Here is an 18,425-nt window from a genome sequence, read left to right as displayed (position 1 = left end):
CCAGAAGGGACTCGAACCCTCAATCCTGGCTTAGGAGGCCAGTGCCTTATCCATTAGGCCACGGGGCACTGTGAAGATAGCATGACCTATACGAACTGTTAGAAGCAGTAAGGAAAATATATAATGGAATGCAACGAGAAATGCCCATGAAATTATGCTTTTTTCATTTATGTTTGCACTTCATTGCTAAAAATAAAACTGGATAGCAGGATGGTTTCCATCCATCGACCTCTGGGTTATGGGCCCAGCACGCTTCCGCTGGGAAACTCTGCAGCCGCCCCTGACAAGACTTAAACTCACAATCCCTGGCATGGGAGGCCAGTTTTTTAGGCTCTGGGGCATGGTGTTATAGCATGACCTTACAAAACTGATAGAAACAGTAAAAAAAAGAATCATTTAGGGCACTGAGACATGCCCATGATATTTAGCTTTTTTGAACGCTGGTTGCAATTAATTTGTAAAAATAAAGATTGTTAGCAGTTTTTATATTTCGTTTGCTGAAAACAAACTGGATAGAAGCGGATGGTTTCGATCCATAAATCACGGGTTAACTGCCCAGCATACTTCCACTTCATCACTCCACTTTAAGGCACCCCAAAATAATACTTGAACTCACAATACATGTATTAGGAGGCCAGTTTCTTAGGCCACTGTGGCACTGTGTGATCAGCATGACCTATACGAACTGATAGAAGCAGATAAAAAAAAAGAATCACGAAGGGCACAGAGAGATGCCCATGAAAGTATCCTTTTTTTAATCCCTAATTGCACTTCATTTCTAAAAATACAATGGCTTCAAAGTCTTTGTTACATGAACTCTCTTCTTCTTTCCCAAAACTGCCTTCATCCACCCCAGATGGGACTCAAACCCACAATCCCTGGCTTAGAAGGCGAGTACCTTATCCATTAGGCCACTGGGGTACTTGCCGAAACCTACCTTGATAGCAGAGAGTGATTTCGATCCATCGACATCTGGGTTACGGGGCCATCACGCTTCCGCTGCGCCTCTGTAATCAGTGTGACCTAAACAAACTGACAGAAGCAGTCAAACAAAGAATCACAGAGGGAACTGAGACATGCCCATGAAATTATGCTATTTTTTATTTATGTTTGCAATTCATTTCTAAAAATAAAAATGGATGCAGAGGATGGTTCGATCCATAGACCTCTGGGTTAGGGGCCCAGCACGCTTCCGCTGGACACTCTGCTTTCATCCGCCAATGAAAAGACTTACACTCACAATCCCTGGCTTGGGAGGCCAGTTTTTAGGCCACTGGGGCATGGTGTAATCAGCATGACCTATACGAACTGATAGAAACAGTAAAAAAAATTTAATGACGAAGGGCACTGAGACATGCCCATGATATTTAGCTTTTTTGATCGCTGGTTGCAATTAATATCTAAAAATAAATATTGTTAGCAGAGGGATGGTTTCGATCCATAGACCTCTGGGTTATGGGCCCAGCATGCTTCCGCTGGGACACTCTGTTTTCAGCCACCCCTGAGAAGACTTAAACTCACAATCTCTGGCTTGGGAGGTCAGTTTTTTAGGCATCCATCGACCTCTGGGTTATGGCAGTTTTTATATTTCTGTTTGCTGAAAAAAAATGGATAGAAGAGGATGGTTTCGATCCATAAATCACTGGGTTAACTGCCCAGCATACTTCCACTTCATCACTCCACTTTAAGGCACCCCAAAATAATACTTGAACTCACAATACATGGATTAGGAGGCCAGTGTCTTAGGTCACTGTGGCACTGTGTGATCAGAATGACCTATACGAACTGATAGAAGCAGATAAAAAAAAAGAATCACAGAGGGAACTGAGACATGCCCATGAAATTATGCTATTTTTTATTTATGTTTGCAATTAATTTCTAAAAATAAAAATGGATTGCAGAGGATGGTTTCGATCCATAGACCTCTGGGTTAGGGGCCCAGCACGCTTCAGCTGGGACACTCTGCTTTCATCCGCCACTGATAAGACTTACACTCACAATCCCTGGCTGGGAGGCCAGTTTTTTAGGCCACTGGGGCATGGTGTAATCAGCATGACCTACACGAACATGATAGAAACAGTAAAAAATTAGAATGACGAAGGGCACTGAGACATGCCCATGATATTTAGCTTTTTTGATCGCTGGTTGCAATTCATTTCTAAAAATAAAGATTGTTAGCAGAGGATGTTTCCATCCATAGACCTCTGGGTTATGGGCCCAGCACGTTGACGCAGCGCCACTCTGCTTCAACAAGCATAGGGCATTGAGACATGCCATTGATATTATGCTTTTTTTAATCCCTGGTTGCAGTTTAATTTCTGAAAATTAAAATGGATCGCAGAGAATGGTTTCGATCTATAGCCTCTGGGTTATGGGCCAGCACGCTTCCAGCTGGGACACTCTGTTTTCAGCCACCCTGAGAAGACTTAAACTCACAAATCCCTGGCCATGGGAGGCCATTTTTTTAGGCATCTGGGGCATGGTGTTATAGCATGACCTATACGAACTTATGAAACAGTAAAAAAAAGAATCACGTAGGGCACTGAGACAAGCCCATGATATTTTGCTTTTTTTGTATCGCTGGTGCAATTAATTTGTAAAAATAAAAATTGCAAGCTGAGGATGGCTTCAGTTCATCGACCTCTGGCACAGCACGTTTCCACAGCACCGCTCTGCTTCAACCACCCCAGAAGGGACTCGAACCCTCAATCCCTGGCTTAGGAGGCCAGTGCCTTATCCATTAGGGCCACTGGGGCACTGTGTAGATACCATGACCTATACGAACTGTTAGAAGCAGTAAGGAAAATATATCATGGAAGGCAACGAGAAATGCCCATGAAATTATGCTTTTTTTCATTTATGTTTGCACTTCATTGCTAAAAATAAAACTGGATAGCGAGGATGGTTTCCATCCATCGACCTCTGGGTTATGGGCCCAGCACGCTTCCGCTGGGAAACTCTGCAGCCGCCCCTGACAAGACTTAAACTCACAATCCCTGGCATGGGAGGCCAGTTTTTTTAGGCCACTGGGGCATGGTGTAATCAGCATGACCTACACGAACGGATAGAAACAGTAAAAAATTAGAATGACGAAGGGCACTGAGACATGCCCATGATATTTAGCTTTTTTGATCGCTGGTTGCAATTCATTTCTAAAAATAAAGATGTTAGCAGAGGATGTTTTCCATCCATAGACCTCTGGGGTTATGGGCCCAGCACCGTTGACGCAGCGCCACTCTGCTTCAACAAGCATAGGGCATTGAGACATGCCATTGATATTATGCTTTTTTTAATCCCTGGTTGCAGTTTATTTCTGAAATTAAAATGGATCGCAGAGAATGGTTTCGATCTATAGGCCTCTGGGTTATGGGCCCAGCACGCTTCCGCTGGGACACTCTGTTTCAGCCACCCCTGAGAAGACTTAAACTCACAATCCCTGGCATGGGAGGCCATTTTTTTAGGCATCTGGGGCATGGTGTTATAGCATGACCTATACGAACTTATAGAAACAGTAAAAAAAAGAATCACGTAGGGCACTGAGACAAGCCCATGATATTTTGCTTTTTTTGATCGCTGGTTGCAATTAATTTGTAAAAATAAAAATTGCAAGCTGAGGATGGCTTCAGTTCATCGACCCTCTGGGCACAGCACGTTTCCACAGCACCGCTCTGCTTCACCCACCCCAGAAGGGACTCGAACCCTCAATCCCTGGCTTAGGAGGCCAGTGCCTTATCCATTAGGCCACTGGGGCACTGTGAAGATAGCATGACCTATACGAACTGTTAGAAGCAGTAAGGAAAATATATAATGGAATGCAACGAGAAATGCCCATGAAATTATGCTTTTTTTCATTTATGTTTGCACTTCATTGCTAAAAATAAAACTGGATAGCAGAGGATGGTTTCCATCCATCGACCTCTGGGTTATGGGCCCAGCACGCTTCCGCTGGGAAACTCTGCAGCCGCCCCTGACAAGACTTTAAACTCACAATCCCTGGCATGGGAGGCCAGTTTTTTAGGCATCTGGGGCATGGTGTTATAGCATGACCTATACAAACTGATAGAAACAGTAAAAAAAAAGAATCATTTAGGGCACTGAGACATGCCCATGATATTTAGCTTTTTTGAACGCTGGTTGCAATTAATTTGTAAAAATAAAGATTGTTAGCAGTTTTTATATTTCTGTTTGCTGAAAACAAACTGGATAGAAGCGGATGGTTTCGATCCATAAATCACTGGGTTAACTGCCCAGCATACTTCCACTTCATCACTCCACTTTAAGGCACCCCAAAATAATACTTGAACTCACAATACATGGATTAGGAGGCCAGTTTCTTAGGCCACTGTGGCACTGTGTGATCAGCATGACCTATACGAACTGATAGAAGCAGATAAAAAAAAAGAATCACGAAGGGCACAGAGAGATGCCCATGAAAGTATCCTTTTTTTAATCCCTATTTGCACTTCATTTCTAAAAATACAATAGCTTCAACATCTTTGTTACATGAACTCTCTTCTTCTTTCCCAAACTGCCTTCATCCACCCCAGATAGGACTCGAACCCACAATCCCTGGCTTAGAAGGCCAGTGCATTATCCATTAGGCCACTGGGGTACTTGCCAAAACTTACCTTGATAGCAGAGAGTGATTTCGATCCATCGACCTCTGGGTTACGGGGCCATCACGCTTCCGCTGCGCCTCTGTAATCAGTGTGACCTATACAAACTGACAGAAGCAGTCAAACAAAGAATCACAGAGGGAACTGAGACATGCCCATGAAATTATGCAATTTTTTATTTATGTTTGCAATTCATTTCTAAAAATAAAAATGGATTGCAGAGGATGGTTTCGATCCATAGACCTCTGGGATATGGGCACAGCACGCTTCCGCTGGGACACTCTGCTTTCATCCGCCACTGATAAGACTTACACTCACAATCCCTGGCTTGGGAGGCCAGTTTTTTAGGCCACTGGGGCATGGTGTAATCAGCATGACCTATACGAACTGATAGAAACAGTAAAAAATTAGAATGACGAAGGACACTGAGACATGCCCATGATATTTAGCTTTTTTTGATCGCTGGTTGCAATTAATTCTAAAAATAAAGATTGTTAGCAGAGGATGGTTTCCATCCATAGACCTCTGGGTTATGGGCCCAGCATGCTTCCGCTGGGACACTCTGTTTTCAGCCACCCCTGAGAAGACTTAAACTCACAATCTCTGGCTTGGGAGGTCAGTTTTTTAGGCATCCATCGAACTCTGGGTTATGGCAGTTTTTATTTTTCTGTTTGCTGAAAACAAACTGGATAGAAGAGGATGGTTTCGATCCATAAATCACTGGGTTAACTGCCCAGCATACTTCCACTTCATCACTCCACTTTAAGGCACCCCAAAATAATACTTGAACTCACAATACATGTATTAGGAGGCCAGTTTCTTAGGCCACTGTGGCACTGTGTGATCAGCATGACCTATACGAACTGATAGAAGCAGATAAAAAAAAAGAATCACGAAGGGCACAGAGAGATGCCCATGAAAGTATCCTTTTTTTAATCGATATTTGCACTTCATTTCTAAAAATATAATGGCTTCAACATCTTAGTTACATGAACTCTCTTCTTCTTTCCCAAACTGCCTTCATCCACCCCAGATGGGACTCAAACCCACAATCCCTGGCTTAGAAGGCCAGTGCCTTATCCATTAGGCCACTGGGGTACTTGCCAAAACCTACCTTGATAGCAGAGAGTGATTTCGATCCATCGACATCTGGGTTACTGGGCCATCACGCTTCCGCTGCGCCTCTGTAATCAGTGTGACCTATACAAACTGACAGAAGCAGTCAAACAAAGAATCACAGAGGGAACTGAGACATGCCCATGAAATTATGCTATTTTTTATTTATGTTTGCAATTCATTTCTAAAAATAAAAATGGATTGCAGAGGATGGTTTCGATCCATAGACCTCTGGGTTAGGGGCCCAGCACACTTCCGCTGGGACACTCTGCTTTCATCCGCCACTGATAAGACTTACACTCACAATCCCTGGCTTGGGAGGCCAGTTTTTTAGGCCACTGGGGCATGGTGTAATCAGCATGACCTATACGAACTGATAGAAACAGTAAAAAATTAGAATGACGAAGGACACTGAGACATGCCCATGATATTTAGCTTTTTTTGATCGCTGGTTGCAATTAATTTCTAAAAATAAAGATTGTTAGCAGAGGATGGTTTCCATCCATAGACCTCTGGGTTATGGGCCCAGCATGCTTCCGCTGGGACACTCTGTTTTCAGCCACCCCTGAGAAGACTTAAACTCACAATCTCTGGCTTGGGAGGTCAGTTTTTTAGGCATCCATCGACCTCTTGGTTATGGCAGTTTTTATATTTCTGTTTGCTGAAAACAAACTGGATAGAAGAGGATGGTTTCGATCCATAAATCACTGGGTTAACTGCCCAGCATACTTCCACTTCATCACTCCACTTTAAGGCACCCCAAAATAATACTTGAACTCACAATACATGCATTAGGAGGCCAGTTTCTTAGGCCACTGTGGCACTGTGTGATCATCATGTATACGAACTGATAGAAGCAGATAAATAAAAAGAATCACGAAGGGCACAGAGAGATGCCCATGAAAGTATCCTTTTTTTAATCCCTATTTGCACTTCATTTCTAAAAATATAATGGCTTCAACATCTTAGTTACATGAACTCTCTTCTTTCCCAAACTGCCTTCATCCACCCCAGATGGGACTCAAACCCACAATCCCTGGCTTAGAAGGCCAGTGCCTTATCCATTAGGCCACTGGGGTACTTGCCAAAACCTACCTTGATAGCAGAGAGTGATTTCGATCCATCGACATCTGGGTTACGGGGCCATCACGCTTCCGCTGCGCCTCTGTAATCAGTGTGACCTATACAAACTGACAGAAGCAGTCAAACAAAGAATCACAGAGGGAACTGAGACATGCCCATGAAATTATGCTATTTTTTATTTATGTTTGCAATTAATTTCTAAAAATAAAAATGGATTGCAGAGGATGGTTTCGATCCATAGACCTCTGGGTTAGGGGCCCAGCACGCTTCCGCTGGGACACTCTGCTTTCATCCACCACTGATAAGACTTACACTCACAATCCCTGGCTTGGGAGGCCAGTTTTTTAAGCCACTGGGGCATGGTGTAATCAGCATGACCTATACGAACTGATAGAAACAGTAAAAAAATTGAATGACGAAGGGCACTGAGACATGCCCATGATATTTAGCTTTTTTTTGATCGCTGGTTGCAATTAATATCTAAAAATAAATATTGTTAGCAGAGGACGGTTTCCATCCATAGACCTCTGGGTTATGGGCCCAGCATGCTTCCGCTGGGACACTCTGTTTTCAGCCACCCCTGAGAAGACTTAAACTCACAATCTCTGGCTTGGGAGGTCAGTTTTTTAGGCATCCATCGACCTCTGGGTTATGGCAGTTTTTATATTTCTGTTTGCTGAAAACAAACTGGATAGAAGAGGATGGTTTCGATCCATAAATCACTGGGTTAACTGCCCAGCATACTTCCACTTCATCACTCCACTTTAAGGCACCCCAAAATAATACTTGAACTCACAATACATGTATTAGGAGGCCAGTTTCTTAGGCCACTGTGGCACTGTGTGATCAGCATGACCTATACGAACTGATAGAAGCAGATTAAAAAAAAGAATCACGAAGGGCACAGAGAGATGCCCATGAAAGTATCCTTTTTTAATCCCTATTTGTGCTTCATTTCTAAAAATGCAATGGCTTCAACATCTTTGTTACATGAACTCTCTTCTTCTTTCCCAAACTGCCTTCATCCACCCCAGATGGGACTCGAACCCACAATCCCTGGCTTAGAAGGCCAGTGCCTTATCCATTAGGCCACTGAGGTACTTGCCAAAACCTACCTTGATAGCAGAGAGTGATTTCGATCCATCGACATCTGGGTTACGGGGCCATCACGCTTCCGCTGCGCCTCTGTAATCAGTGTGACCTATACAAACTGACAGAAGCAGTCAAACAAAGAATCACAGAGGGAACTGAGACATGCCCATGAAATTATGCTATTTTTTATTTATGTTTGCAATTAATTTCTAAAAATAAAAATGGATTGCAGAGGATGATTTCGATCCATAGACCTCTGGGTTATGGGCCCAGCACGCTTCCGCTAGGACACTCTGCTTTCATCCGCCACTGATAAGACTTACACTCACAATCCCTGGCTTGGGAGGCCAGTTTTTTAGGCCACTGGGGCATGGTGTAATCAGCATGACCTATACGAACTGATAGAAACAGTAAAAAATTAGAATGACGAAGTGCACTGAGACATGCCCATGATATTTAGCTTTTTTTGATCGCTGGTTGCAATTAATATCTAAAAATAAATATTGTTAGCAGAGGATGGTTTCCATCCATAGACCTCTGGGTTATGGGCCCAGCATGCTTCCGCTGGGACACTCTGTTTTCAGCCACCCCTGAGAAGACTTAAACTCACAATCTCTGGCTTGGGAGGTCAGTTTTTTAGGCATCCATCGACCTCTGGGTTATGGCAGTTTTTATATTTCTGTTTGCTGAAAACAAACTGGATAGAAGAGGATGGTTTCGATCCATAAATCACTGGGTTAACTGCCCAGCATACTTCCACTTCATCACTCCACTTTAAGGCACCCCAAAATAATACTTGAACTCACAATACATGGATTAGGAGGCCAGTTTCTTAGGCCACTGTGGCACTGTGTGATCAGCATGACCTATACGAACTGATAGAAGCAGATAAAAAAAAGAATCACGAAGGGCACAGAGAGATGCCCATGAAAGTATCCTTTTTTTAATCCCTATTTGCACTTCATTTCTAAAAATAAAACGGCTTCAACATCTTTGTTACATGAACTCTGTTCTTCTTTCCCAAACTGCCTTCATCCACCCCAGATGGGACTCGAACCCACAATCCCTGGCTTAGAAGGCCAGTGCCTTATCCATTAGGCCAATGGGGTACTTGCCAAAACTTACCTTGATAGCAGAGAGTGATTTCGATCCATCGACCTCTGGGTTACGGGGCCATCACACTTCCGCTGCGCCTCTGTAATCAGTGTGACCTATACAAACTGACAGAAGCAGTCAAACAAAGAATCACAGAGGGAACTGAGACATGCCCATGAAATTATGCTATTTTTTATTTATGTTTGCAATTCATTTCTAAAAATAAAAATGGATTGCAGAGGATGGTTTCGATCCATAGACCTCTGGGATATGGACCCAGCACGCTTCCGCTGGGACACTCTGCTTTCATCCGCCACTGATAAGACTTACACTCACAATCCCTGGCTTGGGAGGCCAGTTTTTTAGGCCACTGGGGCATGGTGTAATCAGCATGACCTATACGAACTGATAGAAACAGTAAATAAATTAGAATGACGAAGGACACTGAGACATGCCCATGATATTTAGCTTTTTTTGATCGCTGGTTGCAATTAATTTCTAAAAATAAAGATTGTTAGCAGAGGATGGTTTCCATCCATAGACCTCTGGGTTATGGGCCCAGCATGCTTCCGCTGGGACACTCTGTTTTCAGCCACCCCTGAGAAGACTTAAACTCACAATCTCTGGCTTGGGAGGTCAGTTTTTTAGGCATCCATCGACCTCTGGGTTATGGCAGTTTTTATATTTCTGTTTGCTGAAAACAAACTGGATAGAAGAGGATGGTTTCGATCCATAAATCACTGGGTTAACTGCCCAGCATACTTCCACTTCATCACTCCACTTTAAGGCACCCCAAAATAATACTTGAACTCACAATACATGGATTAGGAGGCCAGTTTCTTAGGCCACTGTGGCACTGTGTGATCAGCATGACCTATACGAACTGATAGAAGCAGATAAAAAAAAGAATCACGAAGGGCACAGAGAGATGCCCATGAAAGTATCCTTTTTTTAATCCCTATTTGCACTTCATTTCTAAAAATACAATGGCTTCAACATCTTTGTTACATGAACTCTCTTCTTCTTTCCCAAACTGCCTTCATCCACCCCAGATGGGACTCGAACCCACAATCCCTGGCTTAGAAGGCCAGTGCCTTATCCATTAGGCCACTGGGGTACTTGCCAAAACTTACCTTGATAGCAGAGAGTGATTTCGATCCATCGACCTCTGGGTTACGGGGCCATCACGCTTCCGCTGCGCCTCTGTAATCAGTGTGACCTATACAAACTGACAGAAGCAGTCAAACAAAGAATCACAGAGGGAACTGAGACATGCCCATGAAATTATGCTATTTTTTATTTATGTTTGCAATTCATTTCTAAAAATAAAAATGGATTGCAGAGGATGGTTTCGATCCATAGACCTCTGGGATATGGGCCCAGCACGCTTCCGCTGGGACACTCTGCTTTCATCCGCCACTGATAAGACTTACACTCACAATCCCTGGCTTGGGAGGCCAGTTTTTTAGGCCACTGGGGCATGGTGTAATCAGCATGACCTATACGAACTGATAGAAACAGTAAAAAATTAGAATGACGAAGGACACTGAGACATGCCCATGATATTTAGCTTTTTTTGATCGCTGGTTGCAATTAATTTCTAAAAATAAAGATTGTTAGCAGAGGATGGTTTCCATCCATAGACCTCTGGGTTATGGGCCCAGCATGCTTCCGCTGGGACACTCTGTTTTCAGCCACCCCTGAGAAGACTTAAACTCACAATCTCTGGCTTGGGAGGTCAGTTTTTTAGGCATCCATCGACCTCTGGGTTATGGCAGTTTTTATATTTCTGTTTGCTGAAAACAAACTGGATAGAAGAGGATGGTTTCGATCCATAAATCACTGGGTTAACTGCCCAGCATACTTCCACTTCATCACTCCACTTTAAGGCACCCCAAAATAATACTTGAACTCACAATACATGGATTAGGAGGCCAGTTTCTTAGGCCACTGTGGCACTGTGTGATCAGCATGACCTATACGAACTGATAGAAGCAGATAAAAAAAAGAATCACGAAGGGCACAGAGAGATGCCCATGAAAGTATCCTTTTTTTAATCCCTATTTGCACTTCATTTCTAAAAATATAATGGCTTCAACATCTTTGTTACATGAACTCTCTTATTCTTTCCCAAACTGCCTTCATCCACCCCAGATGGGACTCGAACCCACAATCCCTGGCTTAGAAGGCCAGTGCCTTATCCATTAGGCCACTGGGGTACTTGCCAAAACTTACCTTGATAGCAGAGAGTGATTTCGATCCATCGACCTCTGGGTTACGGGGCCATCACGCTTCCGCTGCGCCTCTGTAATCAGTGTGACCTATACAAACTGACAGAAGCAGTCAAACAAAGAATCACAGAGGGAACTGAGACATGCCCATGAAATTATGCTATTTTTTATTTATGTTTGCAATTCATTTCTAAAAATAAAAATGGATTGCAGAGGATGGTTTCGATCCATAGACCTCTGGGATATGGGCCCAGCACGCTTCCGCTGGGACACTCTGCTTTCATCCGCCACTGATAAGACTTACACTCACAATCCCTGGCTTGGGAGGCCAGTTTTTTAGGCCACTGGGGCATGGTGTAATCAGCATGACCTATACGAACTGATAGAAACAGTAAAAAATTAGAATGACGAAGGACACTGAGACATGCCCATGATATTTAGCTTTTTTTGATCGCTGGTTGCAATTAATTTCTAAAAATAAAGATTGTTAGCAGAGGATGGTTTCCATCCATAGACCTCTGGGTTATGGGCCCAGCATGCTTCCGCTGGGACACTCTTTTTTCAGCCACCCCTGAGAAGACTTAAACTCACAATCTCTGGCTTGGGAGGTCAGTTTTTTAGGCATCCATCGACCTCTGGGTTATGGCAGTTTTTATTTTTCTGTTTGCTGAAAACAAACTGGATAGAAGAGGATGGTTTCGATCCATAAATCACTGGGTTAACTGCCCAGCATACTTCCACTTCATCACTCCACTTTAAGGCACCCCAAAATAATACTTGAACTCACAATACATGGATTAGGAGGCCAGTTTCTTAGGCCACTGTGGCACTGTGTGATCAGCATGACCTATACGAACTGATAGAAGCAGATAAAGAAAAAGAATCACGAAGGACACAGAGAGATGCCCATGAAAGTATCCTTTTTTTAATCCCTATTTGCACTTCATTTCTAAAAATATAATGGCTTCAACATCTTTGTTACATGAACTCTCTTCTTCTTTCCCAAACTGCCTTCATCCACCCCAGATGGGACTCGAACCCACAATCCCTGGCTTAGAAGGCCAGTGCCTTATCCATTAGGCCACTGGGGTACTTGCCAAAACTTACCTTGATAGCAGAGAGTGATTTCGATCCATCGACCTCTGGGTTACGGGGCCATCACGCTTCCGCTGCGCCTCTGTAATCAGTGTGACCTATACAAACTGACAGAAGCAGTCAAACAAAGAATCACAGAGGGAACTGAGACATGCCCATGAAATTATGCTATTTTTTATTTATGTTTGCAATTCATTTCTAAAAATAAAAATGGATTGCAGAGGATGGTTTCGATCCATAGACCTCTGGGATATGGGCCCAGCACGCTTCCGCTGGGACACTCTGCTTTCATCCGCCACTGATAAGACTTACACTCACAATCCCTGGCTTGGGAGGCCAGTTTTTTAGGCCACTGGGGCATGGTGTAATCAGCATGACCTATACGAACTGATAGAAACAGTAAAAAATTAGAATGACGAAGGACACTGAGACATGCCCATGATATTTAGCTTTTTTTGATCGCTGGTTGCAATTAATTTCTAAAAATAAAGATTGTTAGCAGAGGATGGTTTCCATCCATAGACCTCTGGGTTATGGGCCCAGCATGCTTCCGCTGGGACACTCTGTTTTCAGCCACCCCTGAGAAGACTTAAACTCACAATCTCTGGCTTGGGAGGTCAGTTTTTTAGGCATCCATCGACCTCTGGGTTATGGCAGTTTTTATTTTTCTGTTTGCTGAAAACAAACTGGATAGAAGAGGATGGTTTCAATCCATAAATCACTGGGTTAACTGCCCAGCATACTTCCACTTCATCACTCCACTTTAAGGCACCCCAAAATAATACTTGAACTCACAATACATGGATTAGGAGGCCAGTTTCTTAGGCCACTGTGGCACTGTGTGATCAGCATGACCTATACGAACTGATAGAAGCAGATAAAAAAAAGAATCACGAAGGGCACAGAGAGATGCCCATGAAAGTATCCTTTTTTTAATCCCTATTTGCACTTCATTTCTAAAAATACAACGGCTTCAACATCTTTGTTACATGAACTCTCTTCTTCTTTCCCAAACTGCCTTCATCCACCCCAGATGGGACTCGAACCCACAATCCCTGGCTTAGAAGGCCAGTGCCTTATCCATTAGGCCACTGGGGTACTTGCCAAAACTTACCTTGATAGCAGAGAGTGATTTCGATCCATCGACCTCTGGGTTACGGGGCCATCACACTTCCGCTGCGCCTCTGTAATCAGTGTGACCTATACAAACTGACAGAAGAAGTCAAACAAAGAATCACAGAGGGAACTGAGACATGCCCATGAAATTATGCTATTTTTTATTTATGTTTGCAATTCATTTCTAAAAATAAAAATGGATTGCAGAGGATGGTTTCGATCCATAGACCTCTGGGATATGGGCCCAGCACGCTTCCGCTGGGACACTCTGCTTTCATCCGCCACTGATAAGACTTACACTCACAATCCCTGGCTTGGGAGGCCAGTTTTTTAGGCCACTGGGGCATGGTGTAATCAGCATGACCTATACGAACTGATAGAAACAGTAATAAATTAGAATGACCAAGGACACTGAGACATGCCCAAGATATTTAGCTTTTTTTGATCGCTGGTTGCAATTAATTTCTAAAAAGAAAGATTGTTAGCAGAGGATGGTTTCCATTCATAGACCTCTGGGTTATGGGCCCAGCATGCTTCCGCTGGGACACTCTGTTTTCAGCCACCCCTGAGAAGACTTAAACTCACAATCTCTGGCTTGGGAGGTCAGTTTTTTAGGCATCCATTGACCTCTGGGTTATGGCAGTTTTTATATTTCTGTTTGCTGAAAACAAACTGGATAGAAGAGGATGGTTTCAATCCATAAATCACTGGGTTAACTGCCCAGCATACTTCCACTTCATCACTCCACTTTAAGGCACCCCAAAATAATACTTGAACTCACAATACATGTATTAGGAGGCCAGTTTCTTAGGCCACTGTGGCACTGTGTGATCAGCATGACCTATACGAACTGATAGAAGCAGATAAAAAAAAAGAATCACGAAGGGCACAGAGAGATGCCCATGAAAGTATCCTTTTTTTAATCCCTATTTGCACTTCATTTCTAAAAATACAATGGCTTCAACATCTTTGTTACATGAACTCTCTTCTTCTTTCCCAAACTGCCTTCATCCACCCCAGATGGGACTCGAACCCACAATCCCTGGCTTAGAAGGCCAGTGCCTTATCCATTAGGCCACTGGGGTACTTGCCAAAACTTACCTTGATAGCAGAGAGTGATTTCGATCCATCGACCTCTGGGTTACGGGGCCATCACGCTTCCGCTGCGCCTCTGTAATCAGTGTGACCTATACAAACTGACAGAAGCAGTCAAACAAAGAATCACAGAGGGAACTGAGACATGCCCATGAAATTATGCTATTTTTTATTTATGTTTGCAATTCATTTCTAAAAATAAAAATGGATTGCAGAGGATGGTTTCGATCCATAGACCTCTGGGATATGGGCCCAGCACGCTTCCGCTGGGACACTCTGCTTTCATCCGCCACTGATAAGACTTACACTCACAATCCCTGGCTTGGGAGGCCAGTTTTTTAGGCCACTGGGGCATGGTGTAATCAGCATGACCTATACGAACTGATAGAAACAGTAAAAAATTAGAATGACGAAGGACACTGAGACATGCCCATGATATTTAGCTTTTTTTGATCGCTGGTTGCAATTAATTTCTAAAAATAAAGATTGTTAGCAGAGGATGGTTTCCATCCATAGACCTCTGGGTTATGGGCCCAGCATGCTTCCGCTGGGACACTCTTTTTTCAGCCACCCCTGAGAAGACTTAAACTCACAATCTCTGGCTTGGGAGGTCAGTTTTTTAGGCATCCATCGACCTCTGGGTTATGGCAGTTTTTATTTTTCTGTTTGCTGAAAACAAACTGGATAGAAGAGGATGGTTTCGATCCATAAATCACTGGGTTAACTGCCCAGCATACTTCCACTTCATCACTCCACTTTAAGGCACCCCAAAATAATACTTGAACTCACAATACATGGATTAGGAGGCCAGTTTCTTAGGCCACTGTGGCACTGTGTGATCAGCATGACCTATACGAACTGATAGAAGCAGATAAAAAAAAAGAATCACGAAGGGCACAGAGAGATGCCCATGAAAGTATCCTTTTTTTAATCCCTATTTGCACTTCATTTCTAAAAATACAACGGCTTCAACATCTTTGTTACATGAACTCTCTTCTTCTTTCCCAAACTGCCTTCATCCACCCCAGATGGGACTCGAACCCACAATCCCTGGCTTAGAAGGCCAGTGCCTTATCCATTAGGCCACTGGGGTACTTGCCAAAACTTACCTTGATAGCAGAGAGTGATTTCGATCCATCGACCTCTGGGTTACGGGGCCATCACACTTCCGCTGCGCCTCTGTAATCAGTGTGACCTATACAAACTGACAGAAGAAGTCAAACAAAGAATCACAGAGGGAACTGAGACATGCCCATGAAATTATGCTATTTTTTATTTATGTTTGCAATTCATTTCTAAAAATAAAAATGGATTGCAGAGAATGGTTTCGATCCATAGACCTCTGGGATATGGACCCAGCACGCTTCCGCTGGGACACTCTGCTTTCATCCGCCACTGATAAGACTTACACTCACAATCCCTGGCTTGGGAGGCCAGTTTTTTAGGCCACTGGGGCATGGTGTAATCAGCATGACCTATACGAACTGATAGAAACAGTAATAAATTAGAATGACCAAGGACACTGAGACATGCCCAAGATATTTAGCTTTTTTTGATCGCTGGTTGCAATTAATTTCTAAAAAGAAAGATTGTTAGCAGAGGATGGTTTCCATTCATAGACCTCTGGGTTATGGGCCCAGCATGCTTCCGCTGGGACACTCTGTTTTCAGCCACCCCTGAGAAGACTTAAACTCACAATCTCTGGCTTGGGAGGTCAGTTTTTTAGGCATCCATTGACCTCTGGGTTATGGCAGTTTTTATATTTCTGTTTGCTGAAAACAAACTGGATAGAAGAGGATGGTTTCAATCCATAAATCACTGGGTTAACTGCCCAGCATACTTCCACTTCATCACTCCACTTTAAGGCACCCCAAAATAATACTTGAACTCACAATACATGGATTAGGAGGCCAGTTTCTTAGGCCACTGTGGCACTGTGTGATCAGCATGACCTATACGAACTGATAGAAGCAGATAAAAAAAAAGAATCACGAAGGGCACAGAGAGATGCCCATGAAAGTATCCTTTTTTTAATCCCTATTTGCACTTCATTTCTAAAAATACAATGGCTTCAACATCTTTGTTACATGAACTCTCTTCTTCTTTCCCAAACTGCCTTCATCCACCCCAGATGGGACTCGAACCCACAATCCCTGGCTTAGAAGGCCAGTGCCTTATCCATTAGGCCACTGGGGTACTTGCCAAAACTTACCTTGATAGCAGAGAGTGATTTCGATCCATCAACCTCTGGGTTACGGGGCCATCACACTTCCGCTGCGCCTCTGTAATCAGTGTGACCTATACAAACTGACAGAAGCAGTCAAACAAAGAATCACAGAGGGAACTGAGACATGCCCATGAAATTATGCTATTTTTTATTTATGTTTGCAATTCATTTCTAAAAATAAAAATGGATTGCAGAGGATGGTTTCGATCCATAGACCTCTGGGTTAGGGGCCCAGCACGCTTCCGCTGGGACACTCTGCTTTCATCCGCCACTGATAAGACTTACACTCACAATCCCTGGCTTGGGAGGCCAGTTTTTTAGGCCACTGGGGCATGGTGTAATCAGCATGACCTATACGAACTGATAGAAACAGTAAAAAATTAGAATGACGAAGGACACTGAGACATGCCCATGATATTTAGCTTTTTTTGATCGCTGGTTGCAATTAATTTCTAAAAATAAATATTGTTAGCAGAGGATGGTTTCCATCCATAGACCTCTGGGTTATGGGCCCAGCATGCTTCCGCTGGGACACTCTTTTTTCAGCCACCCCTGAGAAGACTTAAACTCACAATCTCTGGCTTGGGAGGTCAGTTTTTTAGGCATCCATCGACCTCTGGGTTATGGCAGTTTTTATTTTTCTGTTTGCTGAAAACAAACTGGATAGAAGAGGATGGTTTCGATCCATAAATCACTGGGTTAACTGCCCAGCATACTTCCACTTCATCACTCCACTTTAAGGCACCCCAAAATAATACTTGAACTCACAATACATGGATTAGGAGGCCAGTTTCTTAGGCCACTGTGGCACTGTGTGATCAGCATGACCTATACGAACTGATAGAAGCAGATAAAAAAAAGAATCACGAAGGGCACAGAGAGATGCCCATGAAAGTATCCTTTTTTTAATCCCTATTTGCACTTCATTTCTAAAAATACAATGGCTTCAACATCTTTGTTACATGAACTCTCTTCTTCTTTCCCAAACTGCCTTTCATCCACCCCAGATGGGACTCGAACCCACAATCCCTGGCTTAGAAGGCCAGTGCCTTATCCATTAGGCCACTGGGGTACTTGCCAAAACTTATCTTGATAGCAGAGAGTGATTTCGATCCATCGACCTCTGGGTTACGGGGCCATCACGCTTCCGCTGCGCCTCTGTAATCAGTGTGACCTATACAAACTGACAGAAGCAGTCAAACAAAGAATCACAGAGGGAACTGAGACATGCCCATGAAATTATGCTATTTTTTATTTATGTTTGCAATTAATTTCTAAAAATAAAAATGGATTGCAGAGGATGGATTTCGATCCATAGACCTCTGGGTTAGGGGCCCAGCACGCTTCCGCTGGGACACTCTGCTTTCATCCGCCACTGATAAGACTTACACTCACAATCCCTGGCTTGGGAGGCCAGTTTTTTAGGCCACTGGGGCATGGTGTAATCAGCATGACCTATACGAACTGATAGAAACAGTAAAAAAATTGAATGACGAAGGGCACTGAGACATGCCCATGATATTTAGCTTTTTTTGATCACTGGTTGCAATTAATATGTAAAAATAAATATTGTTAGCAGAGGATGGTTTCCATCCATAGACCTCTGGGTTATGGGCCCAGCATGCTTCCGCTGGGACACTCTGTTTTCAGCCACCCCTG

The 18,425-nt window shown here is 43.4% G+C and overlaps 14 non-coding genes across 14 annotated transcripts; all 14 read right to left on the bottom strand.

Moving 5' to 3' along the window:
- Positions 1-2,682: 2,682 nt before the first annotated feature.
- On the bottom strand, positions 2,683-2,756 carry trnar-ccu (transfer RNA arginine (anticodon CCU)). The gene has a single exon. It is a non-coding gene; the product is annotated as a tRNA-Arg (tRNA).
- Positions 2,757-3,678: 922 nt separating this feature from the next.
- trnar-ccu (transfer RNA arginine (anticodon CCU)) lies at positions 3,679-3,751 on the bottom strand. The gene has a single exon. It is a non-coding gene; the product is annotated as a tRNA-Arg (tRNA).
- A 1,890-nt stretch (positions 3,752-5,641) lies between these two features.
- Positions 5,642-5,714, bottom strand: trnar-ucu (transfer RNA arginine (anticodon UCU)). Its single transcript has one exon. It is a non-coding gene; the product is annotated as a tRNA-Arg (tRNA).
- Positions 5,715-6,738: 1,024 nt separating this feature from the next.
- Positions 6,739-6,811, bottom strand: trnar-ucu (transfer RNA arginine (anticodon UCU)). Its single transcript has one exon. It is a non-coding gene; the product is annotated as a tRNA-Arg (tRNA).
- A 1,030-nt stretch (positions 6,812-7,841) lies between these two features.
- trnar-ucu (transfer RNA arginine (anticodon UCU)) lies at positions 7,842-7,914 on the bottom strand. The gene has a single exon. It is a non-coding gene; the product is annotated as a tRNA-Arg (tRNA).
- Positions 7,915-8,943: 1,029 nt separating this feature from the next.
- trnar-ucu (transfer RNA arginine (anticodon UCU)) lies at positions 8,944-9,016 on the bottom strand. Its single transcript has one exon. It is a non-coding gene; the product is annotated as a tRNA-Arg (tRNA).
- Positions 9,017-10,046: 1,030 nt separating this feature from the next.
- trnar-ucu (transfer RNA arginine (anticodon UCU)) lies at positions 10,047-10,119 on the bottom strand. The gene has a single exon. It is a non-coding gene; the product is annotated as a tRNA-Arg (tRNA).
- A 1,029-nt stretch (positions 10,120-11,148) lies between these two features.
- trnar-ucu (transfer RNA arginine (anticodon UCU)) lies at positions 11,149-11,221 on the bottom strand. Its single transcript has one exon. It is a non-coding gene; the product is annotated as a tRNA-Arg (tRNA).
- A 1,030-nt stretch (positions 11,222-12,251) lies between these two features.
- Positions 12,252-12,324, bottom strand: trnar-ucu (transfer RNA arginine (anticodon UCU)). The gene has a single exon. It is a non-coding gene; the product is annotated as a tRNA-Arg (tRNA).
- Positions 12,325-13,353: 1,029 nt separating this feature from the next.
- On the bottom strand, positions 13,354-13,426 carry trnar-ucu (transfer RNA arginine (anticodon UCU)). Its single transcript has one exon. It is a non-coding gene; the product is annotated as a tRNA-Arg (tRNA).
- Positions 13,427-14,456: 1,030 nt separating this feature from the next.
- trnar-ucu (transfer RNA arginine (anticodon UCU)) lies at positions 14,457-14,529 on the bottom strand. Its single transcript has one exon. It is a non-coding gene; the product is annotated as a tRNA-Arg (tRNA).
- Positions 14,530-15,559: 1,030 nt separating this feature from the next.
- On the bottom strand, positions 15,560-15,632 carry trnar-ucu (transfer RNA arginine (anticodon UCU)). Its single transcript has one exon. It is a non-coding gene; the product is annotated as a tRNA-Arg (tRNA).
- Positions 15,633-16,662: 1,030 nt separating this feature from the next.
- Positions 16,663-16,735, bottom strand: trnar-ucu (transfer RNA arginine (anticodon UCU)). Its single transcript has one exon. It is a non-coding gene; the product is annotated as a tRNA-Arg (tRNA).
- A 1,030-nt stretch (positions 16,736-17,765) lies between these two features.
- On the bottom strand, positions 17,766-17,838 carry trnar-ucu (transfer RNA arginine (anticodon UCU)). Its single transcript has one exon. It is a non-coding gene; the product is annotated as a tRNA-Arg (tRNA).
- Between the last annotated feature and the right edge of the window lie 587 nt (positions 17,839-18,425).

The sequence above is a fragment of the Salmo trutta genome, unplaced genomic scaffold (assembly GCF_901001165.1).
Source record: "Salmo trutta unplaced genomic scaffold, fSalTru1.1, whole genome shotgun sequence".
Taxonomy (NCBI): domain Eukaryota; kingdom Metazoa; phylum Chordata; class Actinopteri; order Salmoniformes; family Salmonidae; genus Salmo; species Salmo trutta.
The sequence above is the reverse complement of the archived record's forward strand: the minus strand, read 5'-3'. Positions and strand labels throughout refer to the sequence as shown.